We start from the raw sequence: 22,338 nt of genomic DNA on the forward strand, positions 1-22,338 counted from the left end.
CTGTAGCATCACATGACGCAATGCGCTCTTAATAGGCCTGCCCTTGCTCCATCCAGCCATACATCTCCCCCTGTACCGTACAGTCCTCCCTATTGATTACAGCTACGGCATTGCTGCAACACCGATTCACTGCAACACCCAACCATCCGGCCCTGCAAACAACATGCAGTCCCCACTGGACGTTAGAACTGTCCTACTCCAACTGACTCCCAGCAGAATCCCAACTGACTCCCAGCAGACTCCCAGCAGACTCCCAGCAGACTCCCAGCAGACTCCCAGCAGACTCCCAACTGACTCCCAACTGACTCCCAACTGACTCCCAACTGACTCCCGGCAGACTCCCGGCAGACTCCCGGCAGACTCCCGGCAGACTCCCGGCAGACTCCCAGCAGACTCCCAGCAGACTCCCAACTGACTCCCAACTGACTCCCAACTGACTCCCAACTGACTCCCAACTGACTCCCAACTGACTCCCAACTGACTCCCAACTGACTCCCAACTGACTCCCAACTGACTCCCAGCAGTCTCCCAACTGACTCCCAGCAGTCTCCCAACTGACTCCCAGCAGTCTCCCAGCAGACTCCCAGCAGACTCCCAGCAGACTCCCAGCAGACTCCCAGCAGACTCCCAGCAGACTCCCAGCAGACTCCCAGCAGACTCCCAGCAGACTCCCAACTGACTCCCAGCAGACTCCCAGCAGACTCCCAGCAGACTCCCAACTGACTCCCAACTGACTCCCAGCAGACTCCCAGCAGACTCCCAACTGACTCCCAGCAGACTCCCAACTGACTCCCAGCAGACTCCCAACTGACTCCCAGCAGACTCCACACTGAGCCAACTGAAAACAGACTCCTCAGACTGTGGCCTAAATCTTCTAATTCAAACGGCTACCGAAGACAAATGTAACATTGGATGTCCTCCCTCTCCCTGTTTGCTCTCTTTCTGCTGGTCGGTTTGCTCTTAATTGAATCAGTGTTCAATCAGGCCAGGCTGCCTGACCAGGGGAGAGGAAGGAGAGGGGAAACACGCACCACTTCTCCCCTCCTTAGACCCAGACAGACAGACACCAAGCTCTGTGGTAACGGAATGCCTGTTGGTCTCCAGAAGAGTCTCTAAAAACAAAATGGCTTCTCAATCTCCTTCTCCAGGGAGTATGTCAGGATTGGGGCTGACACTAGTGTCAGGGTGTCAGGGTTAGAGGTGGGGTGAGGTCTGAGCTGAGGGTAGGGCAGGGCAGGGGTCAGGTCGGAAGTTGGGGCCGGAGGTTGTGACCAGGGTCTTGTGCTAACTGTTAGGACCTTTAAAAATGGAGGCCATCATCACTGTTGACATGGGGGGGGGGGGGGGGGGGGGGGGGGTTCATAGAATGTGTAGAGACGCAGGGTGTTCATAGAATGTTCATTACCTTCTATTTTCTTCCTACAATTTTTCCCCCATCCATCCTTTGTCCCTGTGTAGTCTCGCTAAACAAAATAATTGTCTTGTTTTGAGGAAAATGGATTAGGGGAGATGAACTTTGCAGGAGCAGCAAGGAGTGCTTCAGAGAAGTTGCCCACAGCACAGGAAAGTAGGGAGACGTGGGGAGTAGGGAGATACCAAGTTTTGAAAGCAGAAGTTGATAAGACTCAGGTGATGTTGTGAAACACTGTGTGTCGCAAACACATAAGATAGACACCACACACACACAGGCACACCCACACACACAGAGAGAGAGAGGGGCCAGACAGTGTCAAAGGCCTTGTTAGGCTAAATAAAAAACAGATTCACCCAGACACAGCGCTCTGCGGCCAGGACAGGACATACAAGCAGCAACACTGAGCCCTCCTCTTCCAAACACACATAGACCACCTGGGAGGCCGAGGAGAACCTCTACTCTTATCTTATAGCTGAGCAATGTCACACCACCCTCAGAGGCCTCAACCACAACACTGGATGGAGGGACGGACAGCACTGCAAACGTGGGATAACCTTTCATTTAAAGCCTCAGTACTTTTGGGGCTTTAAATGAAACATACAAGCCTTTATTCGACAGCTTTATGCAAAGAAAACAACTAAATATTGTGTATGCAAATATTGTCAAATAGTTTTTTGTGTCTGTGGTCATAAAAAGTCATTTAGAAGGCGAGTTTCTAATTCAATGTGTTCAGTCGACCATTGCTGGGATACTATGTCGCAACATGTGTAGTTCAAAGTAACAATTTATCAAGAAACCGTTACACTGTATATAGCTTTGTCTGGCTTTATCAAGTGGATACAGAAACATTTTGGAGAGGGAAAACATGTCCTTGAATAACCAAATTAGATAGGGAAAGACTTGCAGGAAAACTAACCGGGAAAGACAAGGCAAGAGAGTCCTAAGATTACAGCTCAATAACACGTTTGTGAGTGAATTTTATTAACCAATCATGTCGACTACTTGAAATGGAAACAAACTGCAACAAACCGAGAAACTTCAAATAAAAAGGGTTGATTAAATTGCCAATTAAAACCGTTATCTGGGTATGGCGAGTATCGCTGGATAATGTAATGACGTGAGTTCCATCCCTGTGCCGGACGTCCCGTTCCGAGTATGACAGCTCCACTCAATGGTCAGACAGACAAAATTACATTGTATCGTCCAAGTGTCAGTCCGTGTGCCTTTGAAATCGCAATTCGCACAGGAGCAGTTTAAGTTGTTTCTCTCGGACACTTACCACCGCGTAATAGCGAAATAAACTATCAACACCTGCAGAAAACATTCAAATGTTGGGGTGTGGACAAAGTTGCAGAGAACTCGTTAAAATGACGGGTTTTCTGTATCACATGTCTGTGTGTGTACACAGTAGCGATGTGAACTAATCCTCTTAGGAAATCACGCTCTCTGACCAACCCGATTGTCCAATGCAAGAGCTTCTGAGGTAAATCTTGAAGACTAAACCTAGGAGACGAGAATACATCGATGACAACACAGTGGGGTCGATCACTTACTTCGTTCTCTGGGAAGGGTGGGATTCCAACAAGGCAGAAAGCAACTCCATTCATTGGACAGCTGGGATTGTTCAGCAGTACAAAATAGACTGAGATTGGCTGCTATAAGAAGTTACAAAATAAAATATAAAAATCTGCAAATACAGAATAGTCTGTGAAGAACAGACTATTATAGTTTAGCCTGGTGGCGATGCTCTGTGGCATTCACCTACCCAGTTTCCTTCCTTTCCAACCCCCCTCTTTTCCGTTGTTTGGGCTGTTTGGTTGGTGTTGCTCCCCCTCCTCCGCCAGACTGGCTCAGCGTAAATCCCTCTCTTGCTCTGTCTGCCTGTTAAAACTGAGACAAACAGGCCGAGGGCGCGTTGGGAAAATCTGCGTGTCGATTGAGCAAAGCGCCTGCCTCCCATTACGGAGCACTCGGCTTGCCGTAAAGGAGGGTACGGGCTCCCTCTGGCTGTGCCAAAAAGTTTAAGTCGGGAATGTATACACTACTATTCGTGCCTCTTCGGAAACCGCGACGTGTGGGGGTCGCGCATGCCACGGCGTTCCCAAATGCCATTTAAACAAAGCACTTTTGTACCCAGATACAGAGACAGACTTGGGCAAAAATACAAGAGGGTAAATGAAGGTATATATGAAGGTGAGGAAGCATGGAGCTGTTGCCTCGCGAGGCATGGGTTGAGAGAAACAAAACCGTTTCTGGTAAATGCTTAAGCCAGATGATTGCATACTGTATGGATGGGAATTAGTGGAAAGTGTGATCTAAAGTGGTATTTATAGCCCATTAGGTTGCAGGATAGACCGATTAGTACGTTTTTAGGTGTAACTAAATATATATTACTGCAAAACAACGTTATTACGTGTGTTCTGGACTGGTATTGACCATAAAGAGGAGGAAAGAACAGAAAGGATAGAAAAGAGGAGAGGCAGAATAACTTAAGCAGAGAATGAGGGGGGAGGGAGGAGGACACAGAGGAGAGAGGGAAAGGGTGCAGTGAGCGTGTTGGTGTAAGCAGACATATAGTAGGGTTGAGGCGTGGCTGGGGACCCATGTGGCTGCTATTACACTGGAGTGTGCAGGGGAGACGGGTGCAGGGAGCAGGCTAGGGAGAGCCACTTCAAACCCGCCCGCCTGCCTGGGGAAACGGAGTCGAGTCACAGGGAGACAGACACTTCCCACACACAGCTGCCCTCCCTGCCTTCCTCTCCTCCTCCCTTTCTCCACATGGCTGCAGACCCCCCTCGCCCACCTTGTGTTGATACACCAGCCGTGTCAAGGGCAGCTCGGCACCTGAACACACATCTTGAACTCAACCACGACCTTCAACTACTTCCACCTCAGCTCACTTCCAAAGATATCTATGAGAGTCTGCGAGGCTTCGGCGAGGCCCTGCCAGTGAACACATTTTTAGACACCCATTGCTCCATACCGCTGCCAGAGGGTCAGCCTATAGCTGGTCAGTCGGAGTCCTCCATGGGAGAGTGAGAGACCAGGGTTTTATCTCGGCGATTGTGCTCATAAGGTGGGAGAGCTGAGCAGGGTGGGCAGATGGTGCTGTCTGGAAGGGGTCACGTGGTCCCTGAGTGAAGGGATATGAGGAGGAGGGGGGTAAGGAGGGGGAGATGGGACTAGGGTCCGTGGTGGGAGTCAGAGAGCGTGAGGGCCATAGCAGCTGGTGTGCTGAACTGTTCCGTGTCCCCTGTGACCATTGAGCACTGTCTATAGTCTGTAGTCTCTCTCTCTCTCACAATGGCACCCTATGTCCTATATGGTGCACTACTTTTGACCGCGGCCCATAGGGAATAGGGTGCGATTGGGGATGCAGCCCCGATTTCTGACTCAGCCTGACCCTACAGTAAGCTACGTGTGTTTTCTGTTCAACCAGACAGAGGAGTACATCACTTGTATCTGCTCTGGGTGGGGTGATACAGTGCCACCCGCTTGGGTTTCTCCAGCAGAAGTCAACTGGCCTGTCAGCCTGGCAAAATGGCCCCTCTATTATCGATGAGGGTGAGACTGAGAGCGAGAATAAGCCCAGCCAAGGAGCCACTGTGAAGGCCTCTGTGAGGAAGTCTGTCTGTCAGGTGTTTGAGTGGGCAGTTTTAGATTTGGCATACTACTACATTGTTACTCTGGTGACTGGAGTAGCTTATTTACTATTGTACTGTAGTGTGTGAGTAGTGTATTTACTATACTGTTGTAAGTCTGAGCGCTGTACAGTATGTGTATCTGTCTGGAGTAAAACCACTCGGCCCCCTCCCTCCCTCTCTTCTTTCTCTGGGTCTGTTGGACAGCCTTATTCATTGGCACACAGCCCACGGTCCAGAGAGGGTCCCTCTGGCCGACTGAGCGAGACAGAGTTTGACCCTGATGGGTGCTGACACCCCTATCTCGCTCCTCCAGGGGGGTGTATAGGGGGAGAGCACCAAAAGACCATCAACCCCCCCCCCCCCCCCCCTCCCCCCCCCCCCCCCCCCCCTGGCGGTCATTACATAACAACGCACAGCAGAGGGAGCACTTTGGAGGGTAACCCACAAACAATCAACGGTCATCACGTTTACTCGCTCCACTGCGCCCCATCTCAAACCCCCCTGGGCTGGGCCCCACCGCTGCTGCTGCCCGCTCACAGGGTCGGCTCGCGGTCCTACCCCGAACCAACGCATTAACGAGATGCCAACTGTGCCAAATTTGATAAAATGAGGAAAGAAAAAAAACTGCCATGCTAGATATCACTGTGGTTCACAGTCCCATGCCTCTGCACTCACTGTATGTTACAATCAATTCCGGTCACTCCATTTAGCTGGATATCTACAGTCACACTGCTCGTCTCACGGCCTGTCCCATCGCTGTTCTCTCGCCCTCTTTCTCCTCTTTTCATATCATTTATTCCACCCCCCCCCCCCCCAGTCCTGAGATTGAAGCCCTCCTTTTTGTGTGAGTAGATGCATGACACACACACACACACACACACACACCAAACGCACACACTTTTGTTGGTTCTAAGCTTTGTTGTCATACCCTTTCAACATCATTCACAGTGGGCCTCCTCAGTATGGAGTGGCGCATTAGCACACACTGCTCCGCTGTCAGGCCTGTCACAGCACAGTAGCCCTCTCTCTCGCTCAGCCCTCCATCGGACACAATTACATTTAGTGCTGCTGCTTGGACTGTATCTGTAGCACTGCTAAGAGCTGAATGGACACAATGTTCGAGTCCAGCCAAGTCGTCTCTCCCTCTTTCTCTCCCCCTCTCTGTTCATCTAACATCAACAGCGACCTTCACTCTGACCCCCATCTCAAATGTAATAATTGACGACCATTATAGCGGTCGTGGTCACACGGCACAAAATGTGCTCTGTAAGAGTGAAGTGGGAGAGATGGGGTCTCTGATCAATGTGGATTAGTTCAAGTATGTGTGTGTGTGTGTGTGTGTGTGGCAAATGTTACTGAGTGGAGTATCCTGGCTAAATAAATGAAAAGGTAGTGTGTGTGTTTGAGATAGAGAGAGACAGACACTGTTTGAGAGATCCTCCTGTGTGATCATACAGTCATCTTCATAACGTAGACACTTGTGTGTATGTCTGAGTGCCATGTCCCAAAGAATGCAGTAAGTTTGACATCCTGGTCTGTCGTGGCTGTGCTGCCTGTTGACACAGAGGATCCTGGGGCACTCCGTTGAAGGGGGTAAGGCTGTGGGGCTGTGGGAAGAGGTGCAGTGTGGTGACCCCTCCATGTCCAGATTCCACTGTGAGCCATAAATTCCCCACTCACAGTATGGAGGAGTAGGGGCATGGGTCCTCTCTTTGTTTGCCTGGACAACTGGCATGGAGAGGGGGAGACAGCTGGCCAGTCAGAACACAGGTTGACGTTCATTGGGACAAGTCTTGTCCTGGAGGCAAACCTGAGGAATTTCTGCCGGGGGTTTGAACTGGTTCAGGGAACAGAAAATAAAACATTATTTGAGGAAAAGAACCCGAACCAAAAAGTGATCTATATGGTTCGGGAACCTTTATTTTAAAAGCAAGGGAACCGGTTAATAACGTTCTTTTGAGTTCTGGGCATTTTTTGGTCTCACAAAAATTGCAACAAAGCACCTATGCAAAGCCCTCACTCTGTTACTCAGAATTGTATTCCAGTTTTTGCCTGCCAGCTGGAAATCTCTGCCAGTGAGTGTGTGTGTGTGTGTGTGTGTGTGTGTGTGTGTGTGTGTGTGTAGGCTACCTGCCACGCCCCTCTGAACCATAGGTTACTGTAGCGTATTGATTATGTTACAAACATGATTCAGAAATTAGGGAGATGTTTGATAGAATGGATTAACTTTTTCGATGCTAGTTAAGGATACTATAGTCATCACGTTTCACATTGGATGTATTAACTACAAAAATACGTGTTTGTAATTATAGTGCTGTTCTGCACACACACGCTAGTTAGCTAGCTAACGTTCGCTCTGGTCCAACGTTAAACCAATTCGTAAATTCAGACATTCAAAGTTTCTCCATAGAATCTGCTCCTCCTAGGTATAATTCTGTAATCCTAATTCAGATAATGCATGTCATAACAAGATGCCCAGCGCCTCATCGCAAACTTCCTCCATCCTCTCTCGCTCTCCCCTCAACCGCAAAATGTCAGTTAAATCTCACGCCCTACAATGTGACTGGCGGCAGTGTGTGTGTTGGTCTTTCATTATGATTAAACCATGCCGTTACGGCAAAATACAATTGCTCTTAATTAACGACTTTCCTATACAGATCACATTGTTTACCCACTCCACAGCTAGTTTAAAAAGGAACAATATAAACCGGTACTTTTGGGGGGGTTCCAAACGGTTCAGAACTGTATTTTGCTGGTCATAACGGAACCCAAAAATATATGGTTCTGTTCAGATTTAAAATACTAGAAAATAATTTCGGTTCAAACCCTTGATTTCAGCTAGATAGGCCAGCTGCAAAGTCAAAATTCTAAATATTGTAAAAAATTAATGAAAAAGGAAATAGCTTTTTGGTTTTAATTTAAGGTTTGAACCAGCTAGTGAGCACTCTGCAGAGCTCCCTCCAGAACAAGATTCATGACAAAAAAAGATAACCTGCAGTCAAGACTGGTACAGACACACACAGGCCGGCATGGTCTAGTTTTGTTACATAACCTTGACTGGACTTCATAAATGTATGTGGATACTTTTAATAAACCATGTAGTAAAATACACTAAAATATCAGACATGGTGGTGTCCTTTTCTGGTGAAACCACTATGATGGTATTGTGTTAGATCCATTGGTTAAAGTATTTAGGCTGGTATGTTATTGCAGGAGGCACAGGGCTCTCTCCACTCCTCTGGTAAAATTCCTCCCGGTCGCCCTCTCCCATTCCCCCAGACCCTACTAGGTCACTTCTACTGGACAATTTCCTCAAACTCCTGTGCCCTTCCACCCATCCCCCAGCCATCCTCATCCCATTGCCATTTTCCCTGGTCTACTGCCCAACCTCTTTCCTCATCCCCTTGCCCTTTTCCCTGGTCTACTACCCAACCCCTTTCCTCATCCCCTTGCCATTTTCCCTGGTCTACTGCCCAACCTCTTTCCTCACCCCTGCCATTCCCTTTTCCTCTAGCTGTCTGCCTTCATTCTCCTCTCTTCCACCGTTCCTCTAACCTCCCTCTGCCCCCTCGCTCCCTCTCTTCTTACTCCATATCCTTATAATCCCTCTCTTCTCTGCAGCTGCCCATCTCACTCCTTCCTCTCCACTCTTCTCCGGGCTTGTTCAGCCAGACAGAATGGATGAGAAACTCGCCTGTCAGACATACATAATAACTGTATGTCTGTAAAGACAGATTAGACTCAGAGCTGAAGCTGAGAGTGAGACTGTGTCTGGGGCTGAGGCTAAAGTTGAGGCTAAGGTCAAGGTTGAGGCTGTGGAGGGCGTTTGGCCGGCTGCGCTGTGACTCTAGAAAGAGTGACTCACTGGATCATGGTTCAGGGCCTCCAGCAGTGTCACCAGCTTGTGTACCCTGCACTGGGCGTGGTGGACGGGCACACCCCTGCCAAGGTACGTCACATTGGCATTAGTCCAGAAAATGTGTACACACACACACACCACAATCTGAGGTTGTATAAATGCACAATGTAGCCTACATATCAATTCCCCATTATCTGAGATACACAAATACATGGCCTTCACACACTGGCTGCTGATTAGAGGGGTGTCAAGTGTCACAATCGGTAATCAATTCCCAGTCACATCCACTTTGTTTCCAGTGTGGCTCCTACTTCTTACGTGTGTGAATAATAAGGAAAATATGAGACCCCCGCCCCCGTACTGAGCCGGAACGCGTGCATCACATCCAGGTAATTCAACTGTTGCTATAACTGCTTGGCAGTGGTACACATTCCTCAGCAAGAAGACATACCTGCTATGCTGCACCCTCCACCCTGTCTCCACCCCACCTCTTCCCAGCACTCTACCCCCAATCTGGGAGACAGACAGACGGAGGGGGGGGGGGGGGGGGGGGGGGGCAGTGGCTCACAGTTCCAGTAGGTCCCCTCTTTCCTTCCTCTGCCGGTCACTTCACAGGCACATATGTCTGCTGCCCCTTTTACCTTCACCGCTCTGCTTCCCGTCTCTGATGTTACTTCCTGGAGCTAGAGACAATGGAAAACCTACTCACGCTGCTGACCCTCAGACCTATATGCAAGTGCATATAAATGTAGGAGTCATGAGTCAAAATGTAGGTTATAGAAATACCACTGCTCAGGACCCAGAGATGAGTGACCCATATACGGTAAACCGTTTCTGTTGCTTCTGCCTATCCTGTTTTATTCACTCTGGTTGTCAGATTCTATTTCCGATTCTATTTCTGTGTGCCAAGCTGAGTAATGACATCCGTTAGGTAGCTGTGGATCTAAAATGAAATATCACAGTCATGATTTGACCATAGTATAAATATAGTCTGTTCACATTCCTAATCATAAAATACATTCCACTGACCCCATTTCCTGCTATCCACTAATATGGACCAGATATGATTTTTAGAAAACCAGAATGTCAAGGAGTAAAGACATCTTCACAGCAGAAGAAGGATTATACTGTACAAACAATTGAATATTTGTGTTAAATACTGTATCTCTGTCAGAGGGTCATCAGATCCTAATCCTGGCATTTCCCCAGTGTCCCCTGTCCTAATAACAGAGGGGGACAGCTTGTCTAGACCGGGGCTTAGAAGAGGGACTCACTCCTTGGGTTTGGGGAAGGGAGAAGGGAGGCAAGAGGGGGATTGGTGTAGGGGGTCTTATCTCATGGAGATATCTCCCCCCTACCAAACACACACATCCTTACCATATCTTGTATGCTTGTCCTGCTATCGAATTGCACCTCCTCACCCAGTTATATGAATGAAACAAGGGACCATAAAACAACTTAGTCCTAGACCCCTCTGCATGTTAAACCAGGCAGTATTTAGCATTCAGTTCAGTAACAACAGTTTATTCATTTGTGACGAACTTTACCCTAGCCACCCACTAGCTGTGATCAACACTGAAACAAATATCCAGCCCCTCTGGGACAGATTAGAAATGATCTTGGATTTAACACAAATGGGCAATAAAATTCAAATGAATAAATCCACATAAATAAACATCTGCCTTGTGTTGGCATGGAGATGAATAAAGAGGAAGGCCATCTGTTCCTTTACAGCACAGTAGGGAGAATTCCCCTAAATATCTAATCCATCCAGGCTGTATCACATCCGGCCGTGATTGGGAGTCCCATAGGTTGGCGCAAACTTGGCCCAGCGTCGTCCAGGTTTGGCCGGGGTGGGCCGTCATTGCAAATAAGAATTTGTTACTAACTGACTTGCCTAGTTAAAGATAAAACATTTTTGTTGTTGTTGAATAATCCCTTCAACATGGAAATGAATTTCATTTCATCATATGGCCACCGGAGGGCGCATGCAGGGCTGGTGAAGCGCAGAAAGAGAGGGTAACTAGTAGGCACTTAGCATGTAAAGACAAAGAAAGTTGCCCCTAAACATTGATATTGGGTCAGTTTAGCATTTCCCCCTAATGGTTAGGATTTGGGGAGGGTAAACTGATCCTAGATCTGTACAATTGCTACCCAGAGCTGTAAAGACACAGTAGATATGTACTAGTTCAGAGCACAGAGCAGACAGAGCTGGAGCCATGCTTAAAGGACCAGTGTAACAGTCAGCCTAATGAGTCATTATAGTGATGTATGGAGGGAGAGGAGACATACTGGAGAGGAGTGAGGAGTTCAGGTGGACATTTATCCATCTCCAATGCAGCCCAGAGTTACACACACACACACACACACACACACACACACACACACACACACACACACACACACACACACACACACACACACACACACACACACACACACAATACTCAAGATAACTTCAAGAATACTATAGCACACACTGGTTCTAGGAAGTATCTCCATTTCCTTGGTAATGAGAGCATCGGTAGCCTTCAGTGGTTCAGTAATTGGGCCAGGAGGTTAGTGGTATGTATACCTTGGATATAGGATGCAGCTGTGGTGCCTCTGTCTGGCACTCCGAGAAGACAGGACTGCTACTTGGCCTCAAGAATGATCACAGTAATGAAGCAGCAGCTGCTCATTGCAGACTGACATCCTTCACATAGCACACTGCTCAGGGCACACTGTTCACCGGCAACACTAGATTAATATACACCGAGTGTACAAAGCATTAGGAACACCTGTCCTTTCCATGTTATAGACTGACCAGGTGAATCCAGGTGATAGCTATGATCCCTTATTGATGTCACCTGTTAAATCCACTTCAATCAGCGTAGATGAAGGGGAGGAGACGGGTTTAAAAGGATTTCTAAGCCTTGAGACAATTGAGACATGGATTGTGTATGCGTGCCATTCAGAGGGGAAACGGGCAAGACAAAATATTGAAGTGCCTTTGAATGGGGTATGGTAGTAGGTTCCAGGCGGTTTGAGTGTCAAAAACTGCAACGCTGCTGGGTTTTTCATGCTCAACAGTTTCCCGTGTGTATCAAGAATGGTCCACCACCCAAAGGACATCCATCCAACTCTACACAACTGTGGGAAGCATTGGAGTCAACATGGGCCAACATCCCTGTGGAACGCTTGACACCTTGTAGAGTCCATGCCCCGATGAATTGAGGCTGATCTCGCTCTCTCCAGCCCAGCCCGGTTAACACACACACACACACACACACACAATAGGCCTATACACAATGTATATCTGTGTTATAAAAACACACACTCCAGAACAGTAACAGCACTCATCTCTCTCTATGGCCCAAAAGGAGGAGTGAGGAATTCCTAACACTGCAGAGATTGGAGGGCGGGTGAGGGGGGACAGGGGGGGTGCCTGGTAGGGCTGCCTGCAGATTAGACCACCTGTTCCACTGTGGAAAACACACACTCATTCCCTCCCTTTATCTCGCTCTCTCCCCCCCTCTCGTTCTTTCGCTCTCGCTTATTATCTTTTTATAAACTACCCACTCTTGTCTTCTCTCCCTCAGTCTCACCCCTTTCACTCTGGCTGCCAAGCTCCAAACTGACTGCATTCCATCCATGGGAAACAGACAAAACAATCTGCCAGATAACTTTGGCAGAGAGCCGCAGCACACATAGACAGAACCACACACACACACGTGTCACCTTGTGTCTAAGAGCCGGCCTCCAGGGAGTGGTGTACAGACAGAGGAGTAAACACAGAGCTAGGGTGCATCCCAAATGGCACACTTTTTCCTATATAGTGCACTACCTTTGACCAGAGCCCGATGGACTCCACTATGTTGGGAATAGGGTGGCATTTGGGACGCCCCCTTAGTGTATCCATAGTGGCACAGCAATAACAGTACCTGGGCCAGGAGGGAACTCCCTCCCTACACCCTAGCCACATTCTCTATCTGTGCTTAACTGGAATGTAATGTATGAAGACCCACACCATCTTATGAACAAGACGGAGGCTCTGTAAAGGACATACTGTATGTCCTGTATGTCCTTTACAGAGCCTCAGTCTTGTTTATATGATGGTGTGGGTCTTCATACATTACAGTCCATGTATATACAGAACATAGGAGTAGGAGAGCATAGGAGTGTTTGCAACTGGCTCATGCACATACACACACAAAAGTATGTGGACACTCCTTCAAATTAGTGGATTAGTGGCTACTTCAGCCACACCCGTGTATAAAATCGAGCACGTAGCCATGCAATCTCCATAGACAAACATTGGCAGTAAAAAGGAGTTACTGACGAGCTCAGTGACTTTCAACGTGACACCGACATGGGATGCCACCTTTCCAACAAGTCAGTTCGTCAAAGTTCCGCCCTGCTAGAGCTGCCATGGTCAACTGTAAGTGCTGTATTGTGAAGTGGAAACGTCTAGGAGCAACAACGGCTCAGCTGCGAAGTGATAGGTCACACAAGCTCACACCGTGTAGTGCGTAAAAATCATCTGTCCTCAGTTGCAACACTCACCACATTGCCTCTGGAAACAACGTCAGCACAATTATTTGGGTCGTGAGCTTCATGAAATGGGTTTCCATGGCCGAGCAGCCGCACACAAGCCTAAGATCACCATGCGCAATACCAAGCGTCGGCTGGAGTCTGACTCTGGAGCAGTGGAAACGTGTTCTCTGGAGTGATGAATCACTTTTCACCATCTGGCAGTCCGACGGACGAATCGGGGTTCCCAAATGCATAGTGCTAACTGTAAAGTTTGGTGGAGGAGCAATAATGGTCTGGGGCTGTTTTCCATGGTTCGGGCTAGGCCCCTTAGTTCCAGTGAAGGGAAACCTTAACGCTAAAGCATACAATGACATTCTAGATGATTCTGTGCTTCCAACTTCGTGGCAACAGTTTGGGGAAGGCCCTTTCCTGTTTCAGCATGACAATGCCCCCGTGCACAAAGCGAGATACATGCAGAAATGGTCTTTCGAGATCGGTGTGAAAGAACTTGACTGGCCAGCACAGAGCTTTGTGCAGAACCTCAACCCCATCGAACACCTTTGGGATGAATTGGAACGCCAACTACGAGCAACGCCTAATTGCCCAACATCGGTGCCCGACCTCAATAATGCTCGGGACTGAATGGAAGCAAGTCCCCGCAGCAATGTTCCAACATCTGGTGGAAAGCCTTCCCAGAAGAGCGGAGGCTGTTATAGCCTACGAGCAGCCTGAACCAGCTCCAACTCTGAGGGCAGGTGGAGCTGGGATTGACATGCACAGCCACAGCCCTGATCAGACCTGAGCGGAGCTGAGCAGAGCCCACAGGGTTCACTGAGGTCTCCCTAAATGACTATTGATTGCCCTGCCTGCCTGGTTCTCCCTACCAATGGTGCATTACAGTGGGTCTGGCTGTGCAGCCGCGTGCCCCCAGGCAGGGTTCTCATCCTCAGTGCAGAGCGTGCAGAGTGAAGAGAGTACACATTACACTAATGCATACAGACACACACACACTTACCGAGGAGCACCGACGAGATATGCGTATGGGGTAAAGTGTCCTGTACGGCCCCTGCTCTCAGGGCAAAACATCAAACACAGATACGTCTCCTCCTGCCGGGGAGGGAGGAGTGTTGCACTAGCCCTTCACCGCTGCCTGTCCTCGATCTGTTCACACACACTCTTTACATAACCAGCCTCTTCCTGTCCCTCTGTGGGCCACTACCCTCCTTATCACTCACTCATGGAAATGTGTGTACGTGTGTGTGTGTATACCTGTGTGTGTGTGTGTGTTTAACGGCTGATTTCCTCCTCTTCATCTGAAGAGGAGGTGTAGCAGGGATCGGACCAAAACGCAGAGTGGTAAGTGTCCATGTTTTATTATAAAAAACTGAACACTACACAAAACAAAATAACAAAGAGAATCTAACCGAACAACAGTCCCGTGTGGCACAAACACTGACACGGAAGACAAACACCCACAAACCAACAGTGAAAACAGGCAACCTAAATATGGCTCCCAATCAGAGACAATGCAAAACACCTGCCTCTGATTGAGAACCATATCAGGCTAAATGAACAAACCTAAACATAGAAACAAATAACATAGACTGCCCACCCCAACTCACGCCCTGACCATACTAAATAAAGACAAAACAAGGGAAAATAAAGGTCAGAACGTGACTCTGTGTGTGTGTGTGTGTGTGTGTGTGTGTGTGTGTGTGTGTGTGTGTGTGTGTGTGTGTGTGTGTGTGTGTGTGTGGTGTGTGGTGTGTGGTGTGTGTGTGTGTGTAAGAGAGAGAAACAGAAAAAGAAACCAACAGTAAACACTAATAATGTCCACTGTCATCTCAAAGAGTCCACACCCATGCAACTGAAGAGACAGCCCATCACAAAGAAAAGTACAAATAGAATGTAGAAATAGAATTGACACATCATTGAATTACATCAAAAAACAGACTATCCATGACAATGACATCAGAGCCGAGCTCCGCACCAAGGCCATGTCATGTCAGCATTTCTCAGTTTAGACTCTTATAAATAGTATTGTTTCCTGTTTGCTGCACCGTGGTAGTGTAAGCTACCCCCAGCCACTGATGCAAACACTGTAGAACTAAGCTCTGCTGTTGTACATGTAAAGTGGTATGACCCCAAAGCGAGAAGCTCTCTCTGCTGCGTGGGACACAGTACAGAAGCACGCTGTGTGATTGCCCCAGGCCAATCTCTGAAATGAGAAACTAGGCTAACAAATGGAACACACGTGCGCGCACACACACACAAACACACACACACACACACACACACAATTAAATCGGACGCTCTCACGCACACACATACACGGATGCTGGCAGGTAGTGATGATGTCACCTCTACTAGAGTGGGGGGCTGGCGTCACCTTGGCAGACTGACAGGATGGGCATGTAAGTCCCAAATGGCATCCTATTCCCTTTATAGTGCACTACTTTTAACCAGGATCCAACGGGTTTGGGTCAAAAATAGTGCACTATAAAAGGAATATGGTGCCATTTGAAACGCAGAGCAGTTGTCCCCCAGCGGTCCCTATAAATCATTCACCCTGACGTGGGGAGGGGGTGAAGAGTAGCCACCCTAAAACATGTTGTTTACAACCAGACACACACCACCTCGGGAGAGGAGGGGTAGAATGGGGGATGAGGTCATCAATGACCAGGGGATACACTGTCTGGGGGAGAGAAGAGAAGGGACTTGTGCCTGTGCTCCTTGCCATCTCCCAGACAGCTTTCCTCTCCTCCTACTCATTCAGCACCCTTTCAGGTCCTAGCAGCTAGTCTGCTGCGTCCCTGGGCTGCCTCCAGCCTAACATCAGATACAACCAGAATACAGCCTAACATTAGATACAAGGTTCAAGGTTTTACTGCTAACCTACAAACCATTACATGGGCTTGCTCCTACCTATCTTTCCGATTTGGTCCTGCCGTACATACCTACACGTACGCTACGGTCACAAGACGCAGGCCTCCTTACTGTCCCTAGAATTTCTAAGCAAACAGTTGGAGGCAGGGCTTTCTCCTATAGAGCTCCATTTTTATGGAATGGTCTGCCTACCCATGTGAGAGACGCAAACTCGGTCTCAACCTTTAAGTCTTTATTGAAGACTCATCTCTTCAGTAGGTCCTATGATTGAGTGTAGTCTGGCCCAGGAGTGTGAAGGTGAATGGAAAGGCACTGGAGCAACGAACCACCCTTGCTGTCTCTGCCTGGCCGGTTCCCCTCTCTCCACTGGGATTCTCTGCCTCAAGCCCTATTACAGGGGCTGAGTCACTGGCTTACTGGTGCTCTTCCATGCCGTCCCTAGGAGGGGTGCGTCACTTGAGTGGGTTGAGTCACTGACGTGATCTTCCTGTCCAGGTTGGCGCCCCCCCTTGGGTTGTGCCGTGGGGGAGATCTTTGTGGGCTATACTCGGCCTTGTCTCAGGATAGTAGGTTGGTGGTTGAAGATATCCCTCTAGTGGTATGGCGGATGTGCTTTGGCAAAGTGGGTGGGGTTATATCCTGCCTGTTTGGCCCTGTCCGGGGGTATCGTCGGACGGGGCCACAGTGTCTCCCGACCCCTCCTGTCTCAGCCTCCAGTATTTATGCTGCAGTAGTTTATGTGTCGGGGGCTAGGGTCAGTCTGTTATATCTGGAGTATTTATCCTGTCTTATCCGGGTGTCCTGTGTGAATTTAAGTATGCTCTCTCTAATTCTTTCTCTTTCTCTCCTTCTTTCTTTCTTTCTCTCTCTCTGAGGACCTAAGCCTTAGGACCATGCCTCAGGACTACCTGGCTTGATGACTCCTTGCTGTCTCCAGTCCACCTGGTTGTGCTGCTGCTCCAGGTTCAACTGTTCTGCCTGCGGCTATGGAACCCTGACCTGTTCCCCGGATGTGCTACCTGTCCCAGACCTGCTGTCTTCAACTCTCTAGAGACAGCAGGAGCGGTAGAGATACTCTGAGTGATCGACTATGAAAAGCCAACTGACATTTACTCCCGAGGTGCTGACCTGTTGAACACTCTACAATCACTGTGATTATTATTATTATTTGACCCTGCTGGTCATCTATGAACATTTGAACATCTTGGCCATGTTCTGTTATAATCTCCACCCGGCACAGCCAGAAGAGGACTCGCCACCCCTCATAGCCTGGTTCCTCTCTAGGTTTCTTCCTAGGCCTTTCTAGGGAGTTTCTCCTAGCCACTGTGCTTCTACATCTACATTGCTTGCTGTTTGGGGTTTTAGGCTGGGTTTCTGTACAGCACTTTGTGACATCAGCTGATGTAGGAAGGGCTTTATAAATAAATGTGATTGATTGATTGATTGATTGATTGATTGATTCAACCATATTACAGTGTCCAGCCTAACATCAGATATAACCAGACTACAGTGTCCAGCCTAACATCAGATAAACCAGACTACAGTGTCCAGCCTAACATCAGATAAACCAGACTACAGAGTCCAGCCTAACATTAGATACAACCAGACTACAGTGTCCAGCCTAACATCAGATAAACCAGACTAGAGTCCAGCCTAACATTAGATACAACCAGACTACAGTGTCCAGCCTAACATCAGATAAACCAGACTACAGTGTCCAGCCTAACATCAGATAAAACCAGACTACAGAGTCCAGTCTAACATCAGATACAACCAGACTACAGAGTTCAGACTAACATCAGATTAAACCAGACTACAGAGTTCAGATTAACATCAGATTAAACCAGACTAAAGAGTCCAGCCTAACATCAGATACAACCAGACTACAGAGTCCAGCCTAACATCAGATACAACCAGACTACAGAGTCCAGCCTAACATCAGATAAACCAGACTAGAGTCCAGCCTAACATTAGATACAACCAGACTACAGTGTCCAGCCTAACATCAGATAAACCAGACTACAGTGTCCAGCCTAACATCAGATAAAACCAGACTACAGAGTCCAGTCTAACATCAGATACAACCAGACTACAGAGTTCAGACTAACATCAGATTAAACCAGACTAAAGAGTCCAGCCTAACATCAGATACAACCAGACTACAGAGTCCAGCCTAACATCAGATACAACCAGACTACAGAGTCCAGCCTAACATCAGATAAACCAGACTAGAGTCCAGCCTAACATTAGATACAACCAGACTAGTGTCCAGCCTAACATCAGATAAACCAGACTACAGTGTCCAGCCTAACATCAGATACAACCAGACTACAGAGTCCAGTCTAACATCAGATACAACCAGACTACAGAGTCCAGCCTAACATCAGATAAACCAGACTACAGTGTCCAGCCTAACATCAGATACAACCAGACTACAGAGTCCAGTCTAACATCAGATACAACCAGACTACAGAGTTCAGACTAACGTCCGATTAAACCAGACTAAAGAGTCCAGCCTAACATCAGATACAACCAGAGTACAGAGTCCAGCCTAACATCAGATACAACCAGACTACATAGTTCAGCCTAACATCAGATACAACCAGACTACAGAGTTCAGCCTAACATCAGATACAACCAGACTAGAGTCCAGCCTAACATCAGAAACAACCAGACTACATAGTTCAGCCTAACATCAGATACAACCAGACTAGAGTCCAGCCTAACATTAGATACAACCAGACTACAGAGCCCAGCCTAACATCAGATACAACCAGACTACAGAGTCCAGCCTAACATCAGATACAACCAGACTACAGAGTCCAGCCTAACATCAGATACAACCAGACTACAGAGTCCAGCCTAACATCAGATACAACCAGACTACAGAGTCCAGCCTAACATTAGAAACAACCAGACTACAGAGCCCAGCCTAACATCAGATACAACCAGACTACAGAGTCCAGCCTAACATCAGATACAACCAGACTACAGAGTCCAGCCTAACATCAGATACAACCAGACTACAGAGTCCAGCCTAACATCAGATACAACCAGACTACAGAGTCCAGCCTAACATCAGATACAACCAGACTACAGAGTCCAGCCTAACATCAGATACAAGCAGACTACAGAGTCCAGCCTAACATCAGATACAACCAGACTACAGAGTCCAGCCTAACATCAGATACAACCAGACTACAGAGTCCAGCCTAACATCAGATACAACCAGACTACAGAGTCCAGCCTAACATCAGATACAACCAGACTACAGAGTCCAGCCTAACATCAGATACCACCAGACTACAGAGTCCAGCCTTACATTAGATACAACCAGACTAGTGTCCAACCTAACATCAGTCTCATCAACCTCAGCCAAGCACAGGCCCCAACTGGACAGGGCCATAGAAGTGTATGCGGTGACTCTACTGTAAGCCCTAATGGGGTGATGGAGGCTACCTGATGGCAAGGTAAAGGCTGGGTCATAGGTGGACCTTTCCCTGATCTCTACTGCTGCATCCACCCTCAGGTCATTAAGGTGTGGAGGAAAACAGACGACAGCTCATGTAAACGCCTCCAGATGTGTGAATGCCAGCAGAGAAGATAGTATCACACATCTAGCCCACACGCGTACACTGAGCATACCAAACATTAAGAACACCTTCCTAATATTGAGTTGCACCCCTTTCGCCTTCAGAACAGCCTCAATTCGTCGGGGCATGGACTCTACAAGGTGTCGAAAGCGTTCCACAGGGATGCTGGCCCATGTTGACTCTAATGCTTCCTTCAGTTGTATCAAATTGGCTGGATGTCCTTTGGGTGGTGGACCATTCTTGATACACACGGGAAACTGTTTAGCGTGAAAATCCCAGCAGTGTTACAGTTCTTGACACAAACCAGTGCCCCTGGCACAGACTACCATAACCCATTCAAAAGGCACTTTAATCTTTTGTCTTGCCTATTCAATCTCTGAATGGCACACATACCTCAATGTCTCAATTGTCTCATAGCTTAAAAATCCTTCTTTAACCTGTCTCCTTACCTTCATCTACACTGACTGAAGTGGATTTAACAAGTGGCATCAATAAGGGATCATAGCTTTCACCTGGTCAGCGTATGTCATGGAAAGAGCAGGTGTTGATAATGTTTTGTACACTCAGTGTATATGACATGTGGCCTACAAACATGTATTTATGGACTTTTATAAACTGGGTGTTTCGAGCCCATAATGCTGATTGGCTGAAAGCTGTGGTATTTGAGACCATATACCATGGCTATGACAAAACATTTATTTTGAATTATGTTTGTAACCAGTTTATAATAGCATTAAGGCGCCTCAAGGATTTATGGTATATGGCTAATATACCACGGCTAAGGGCTGTATCCAGGCACTCCGCGTTGCGTCGTGCATATGAACAGCCCTTAGCCGTGGTATATTTATTTTACATTTATTTAACTAGGCAAGTCAGTTAAGAACAAATTCTTATTTTCAACGACGGCCTAGGAACAGTGGGTTAACTGCCTTGCTCAGGGGCAGAACGACTGATTTTTACCTTGTCAGCTCGGGGGTTCGATCTTGCAACCTTTCGGTTACTAGTCCAACGCTCTAACCACTAGGCTACATTAGCCGTATACCACACCCCCTCGGGCCTTATTGCTTACATATATGTTTGCGCACACATCTAGACATTTGCAACATTGAAATGTAAACATTGGACACCAATAATTACACAACCACACGTTGTACTATGCTATCCTATAGAATAATGAAGTGGTTTCTCCCTATGTCTCATTCTCACACCATCCCTATGGATTAGAAGGCAAACAAGCGGAGAGAGCACAGGAACAGGTGATGCACAGACACGTAGCAGGCTGATGACATACAAACTGTCATAGGGCCGCTGACACAGATAGAAACACACCGTCACAGACCATGCATGTACCATGATGACCCCATAGAAAGAATTACTAGAATTTTTTTCTATGAATGACCCACTCACAGCCCCTCATACATGACACACACACACACACCTTTGTTTTCGTGAAATTGTAGGACTTTTTTGGGTGTCAAAAATGTTTAACCGTTAAAAATCATATTTTCCGTAACCCTACCCCGTCACCTAACCCTAGCCTCCAAAACCCTCACCGCTAAACGTAACCCTTAAGCTTAAAATAGCATTTGAACAAATTCAGAACCTGAAAAAAAGTCCTGACTTTTCCAGGAAGGTTATAGTTCTCCTACCTTTCCAGGACATTCGGGTGAATTGTTAGGACATCGGGGTCCTGATCATATAGGAGAACAAGTACACACCGGTGAGTAAACTCTTTTTATGAGTGAACTTGTGGTCCTGGTTGGATAGCTCAGAGAGAGCGTTTGCTCATCTCTATCCAGCTCCTCTCTACTCCACTCTGTCTGCGCATCCTCCCCAGAGAGCCCTGTTGCATGGCGTCCTCACCGTGACACCCTCCTTAAAGTCAATGGGTTACACACACAGTGACGCATACAACCGTAGTCAAGCCCTGATTAGCGCTGCCATCCCCTCCGTGCTAACTGATAATGTGACACGGTGCTAATTACAGGGATCTGGTTAAGAGAGATCATCAAGGATGCCTGCTTAACCACAGCCCCACCCCTGTCTCTCTCCCTCCAGTTCAATCCAAAGGGGCTTCATTGGCACGGCAAACATATGTTTACATTACCAAAGCAAGTCATCTCTCTCCTGTGTATTGTTGAGCACAGTACAAATCTGGGAGAAAAATACATAGTATTGAGTGGTATTGTCAACCCTCTAGAGGCCTGGTTTCTGGTGGTGGCTGTTTGACGACAGGCACACCCGGTGGCTCCCTCCCCCCGGCACGGCACCCAGCCGCCCCTCAGCCTGACGGAGACCGGCAGCAGTATCAGGGGGGGATCAGATATGGTAGTAGCGGCAGAGAAGAAGCATGCTGTGCTGTTTGTTTTTACCCGGTGGCCGGGGGTGTTGGGACGGAAATAGGTGGGGTGGTGGATGTTATGAATG

The 22,338-nt window shown here is 47.8% G+C and overlaps 1 protein-coding gene across 1 annotated transcript in view; it reads right to left on the reverse strand.

Annotated features, from left to right (window-relative positions):
- Positions 1–22,338, reverse strand: part of LOC129833001 (rho GTPase-activating protein 23-like) — a 100,248-nt gene that overhangs the window by 77,347 nt on the left and 563 nt on the right. The window lies entirely within an intron of this gene.

This window comes from Salvelinus fontinalis, chromosome 34 (genome assembly GCF_029448725.1).
Source record: "Salvelinus fontinalis isolate EN_2023a chromosome 34, ASM2944872v1, whole genome shotgun sequence".
Lineage (NCBI taxonomy): Eukaryota > Metazoa > Chordata > Actinopteri > Salmoniformes > Salmonidae > Salvelinus > Salvelinus fontinalis.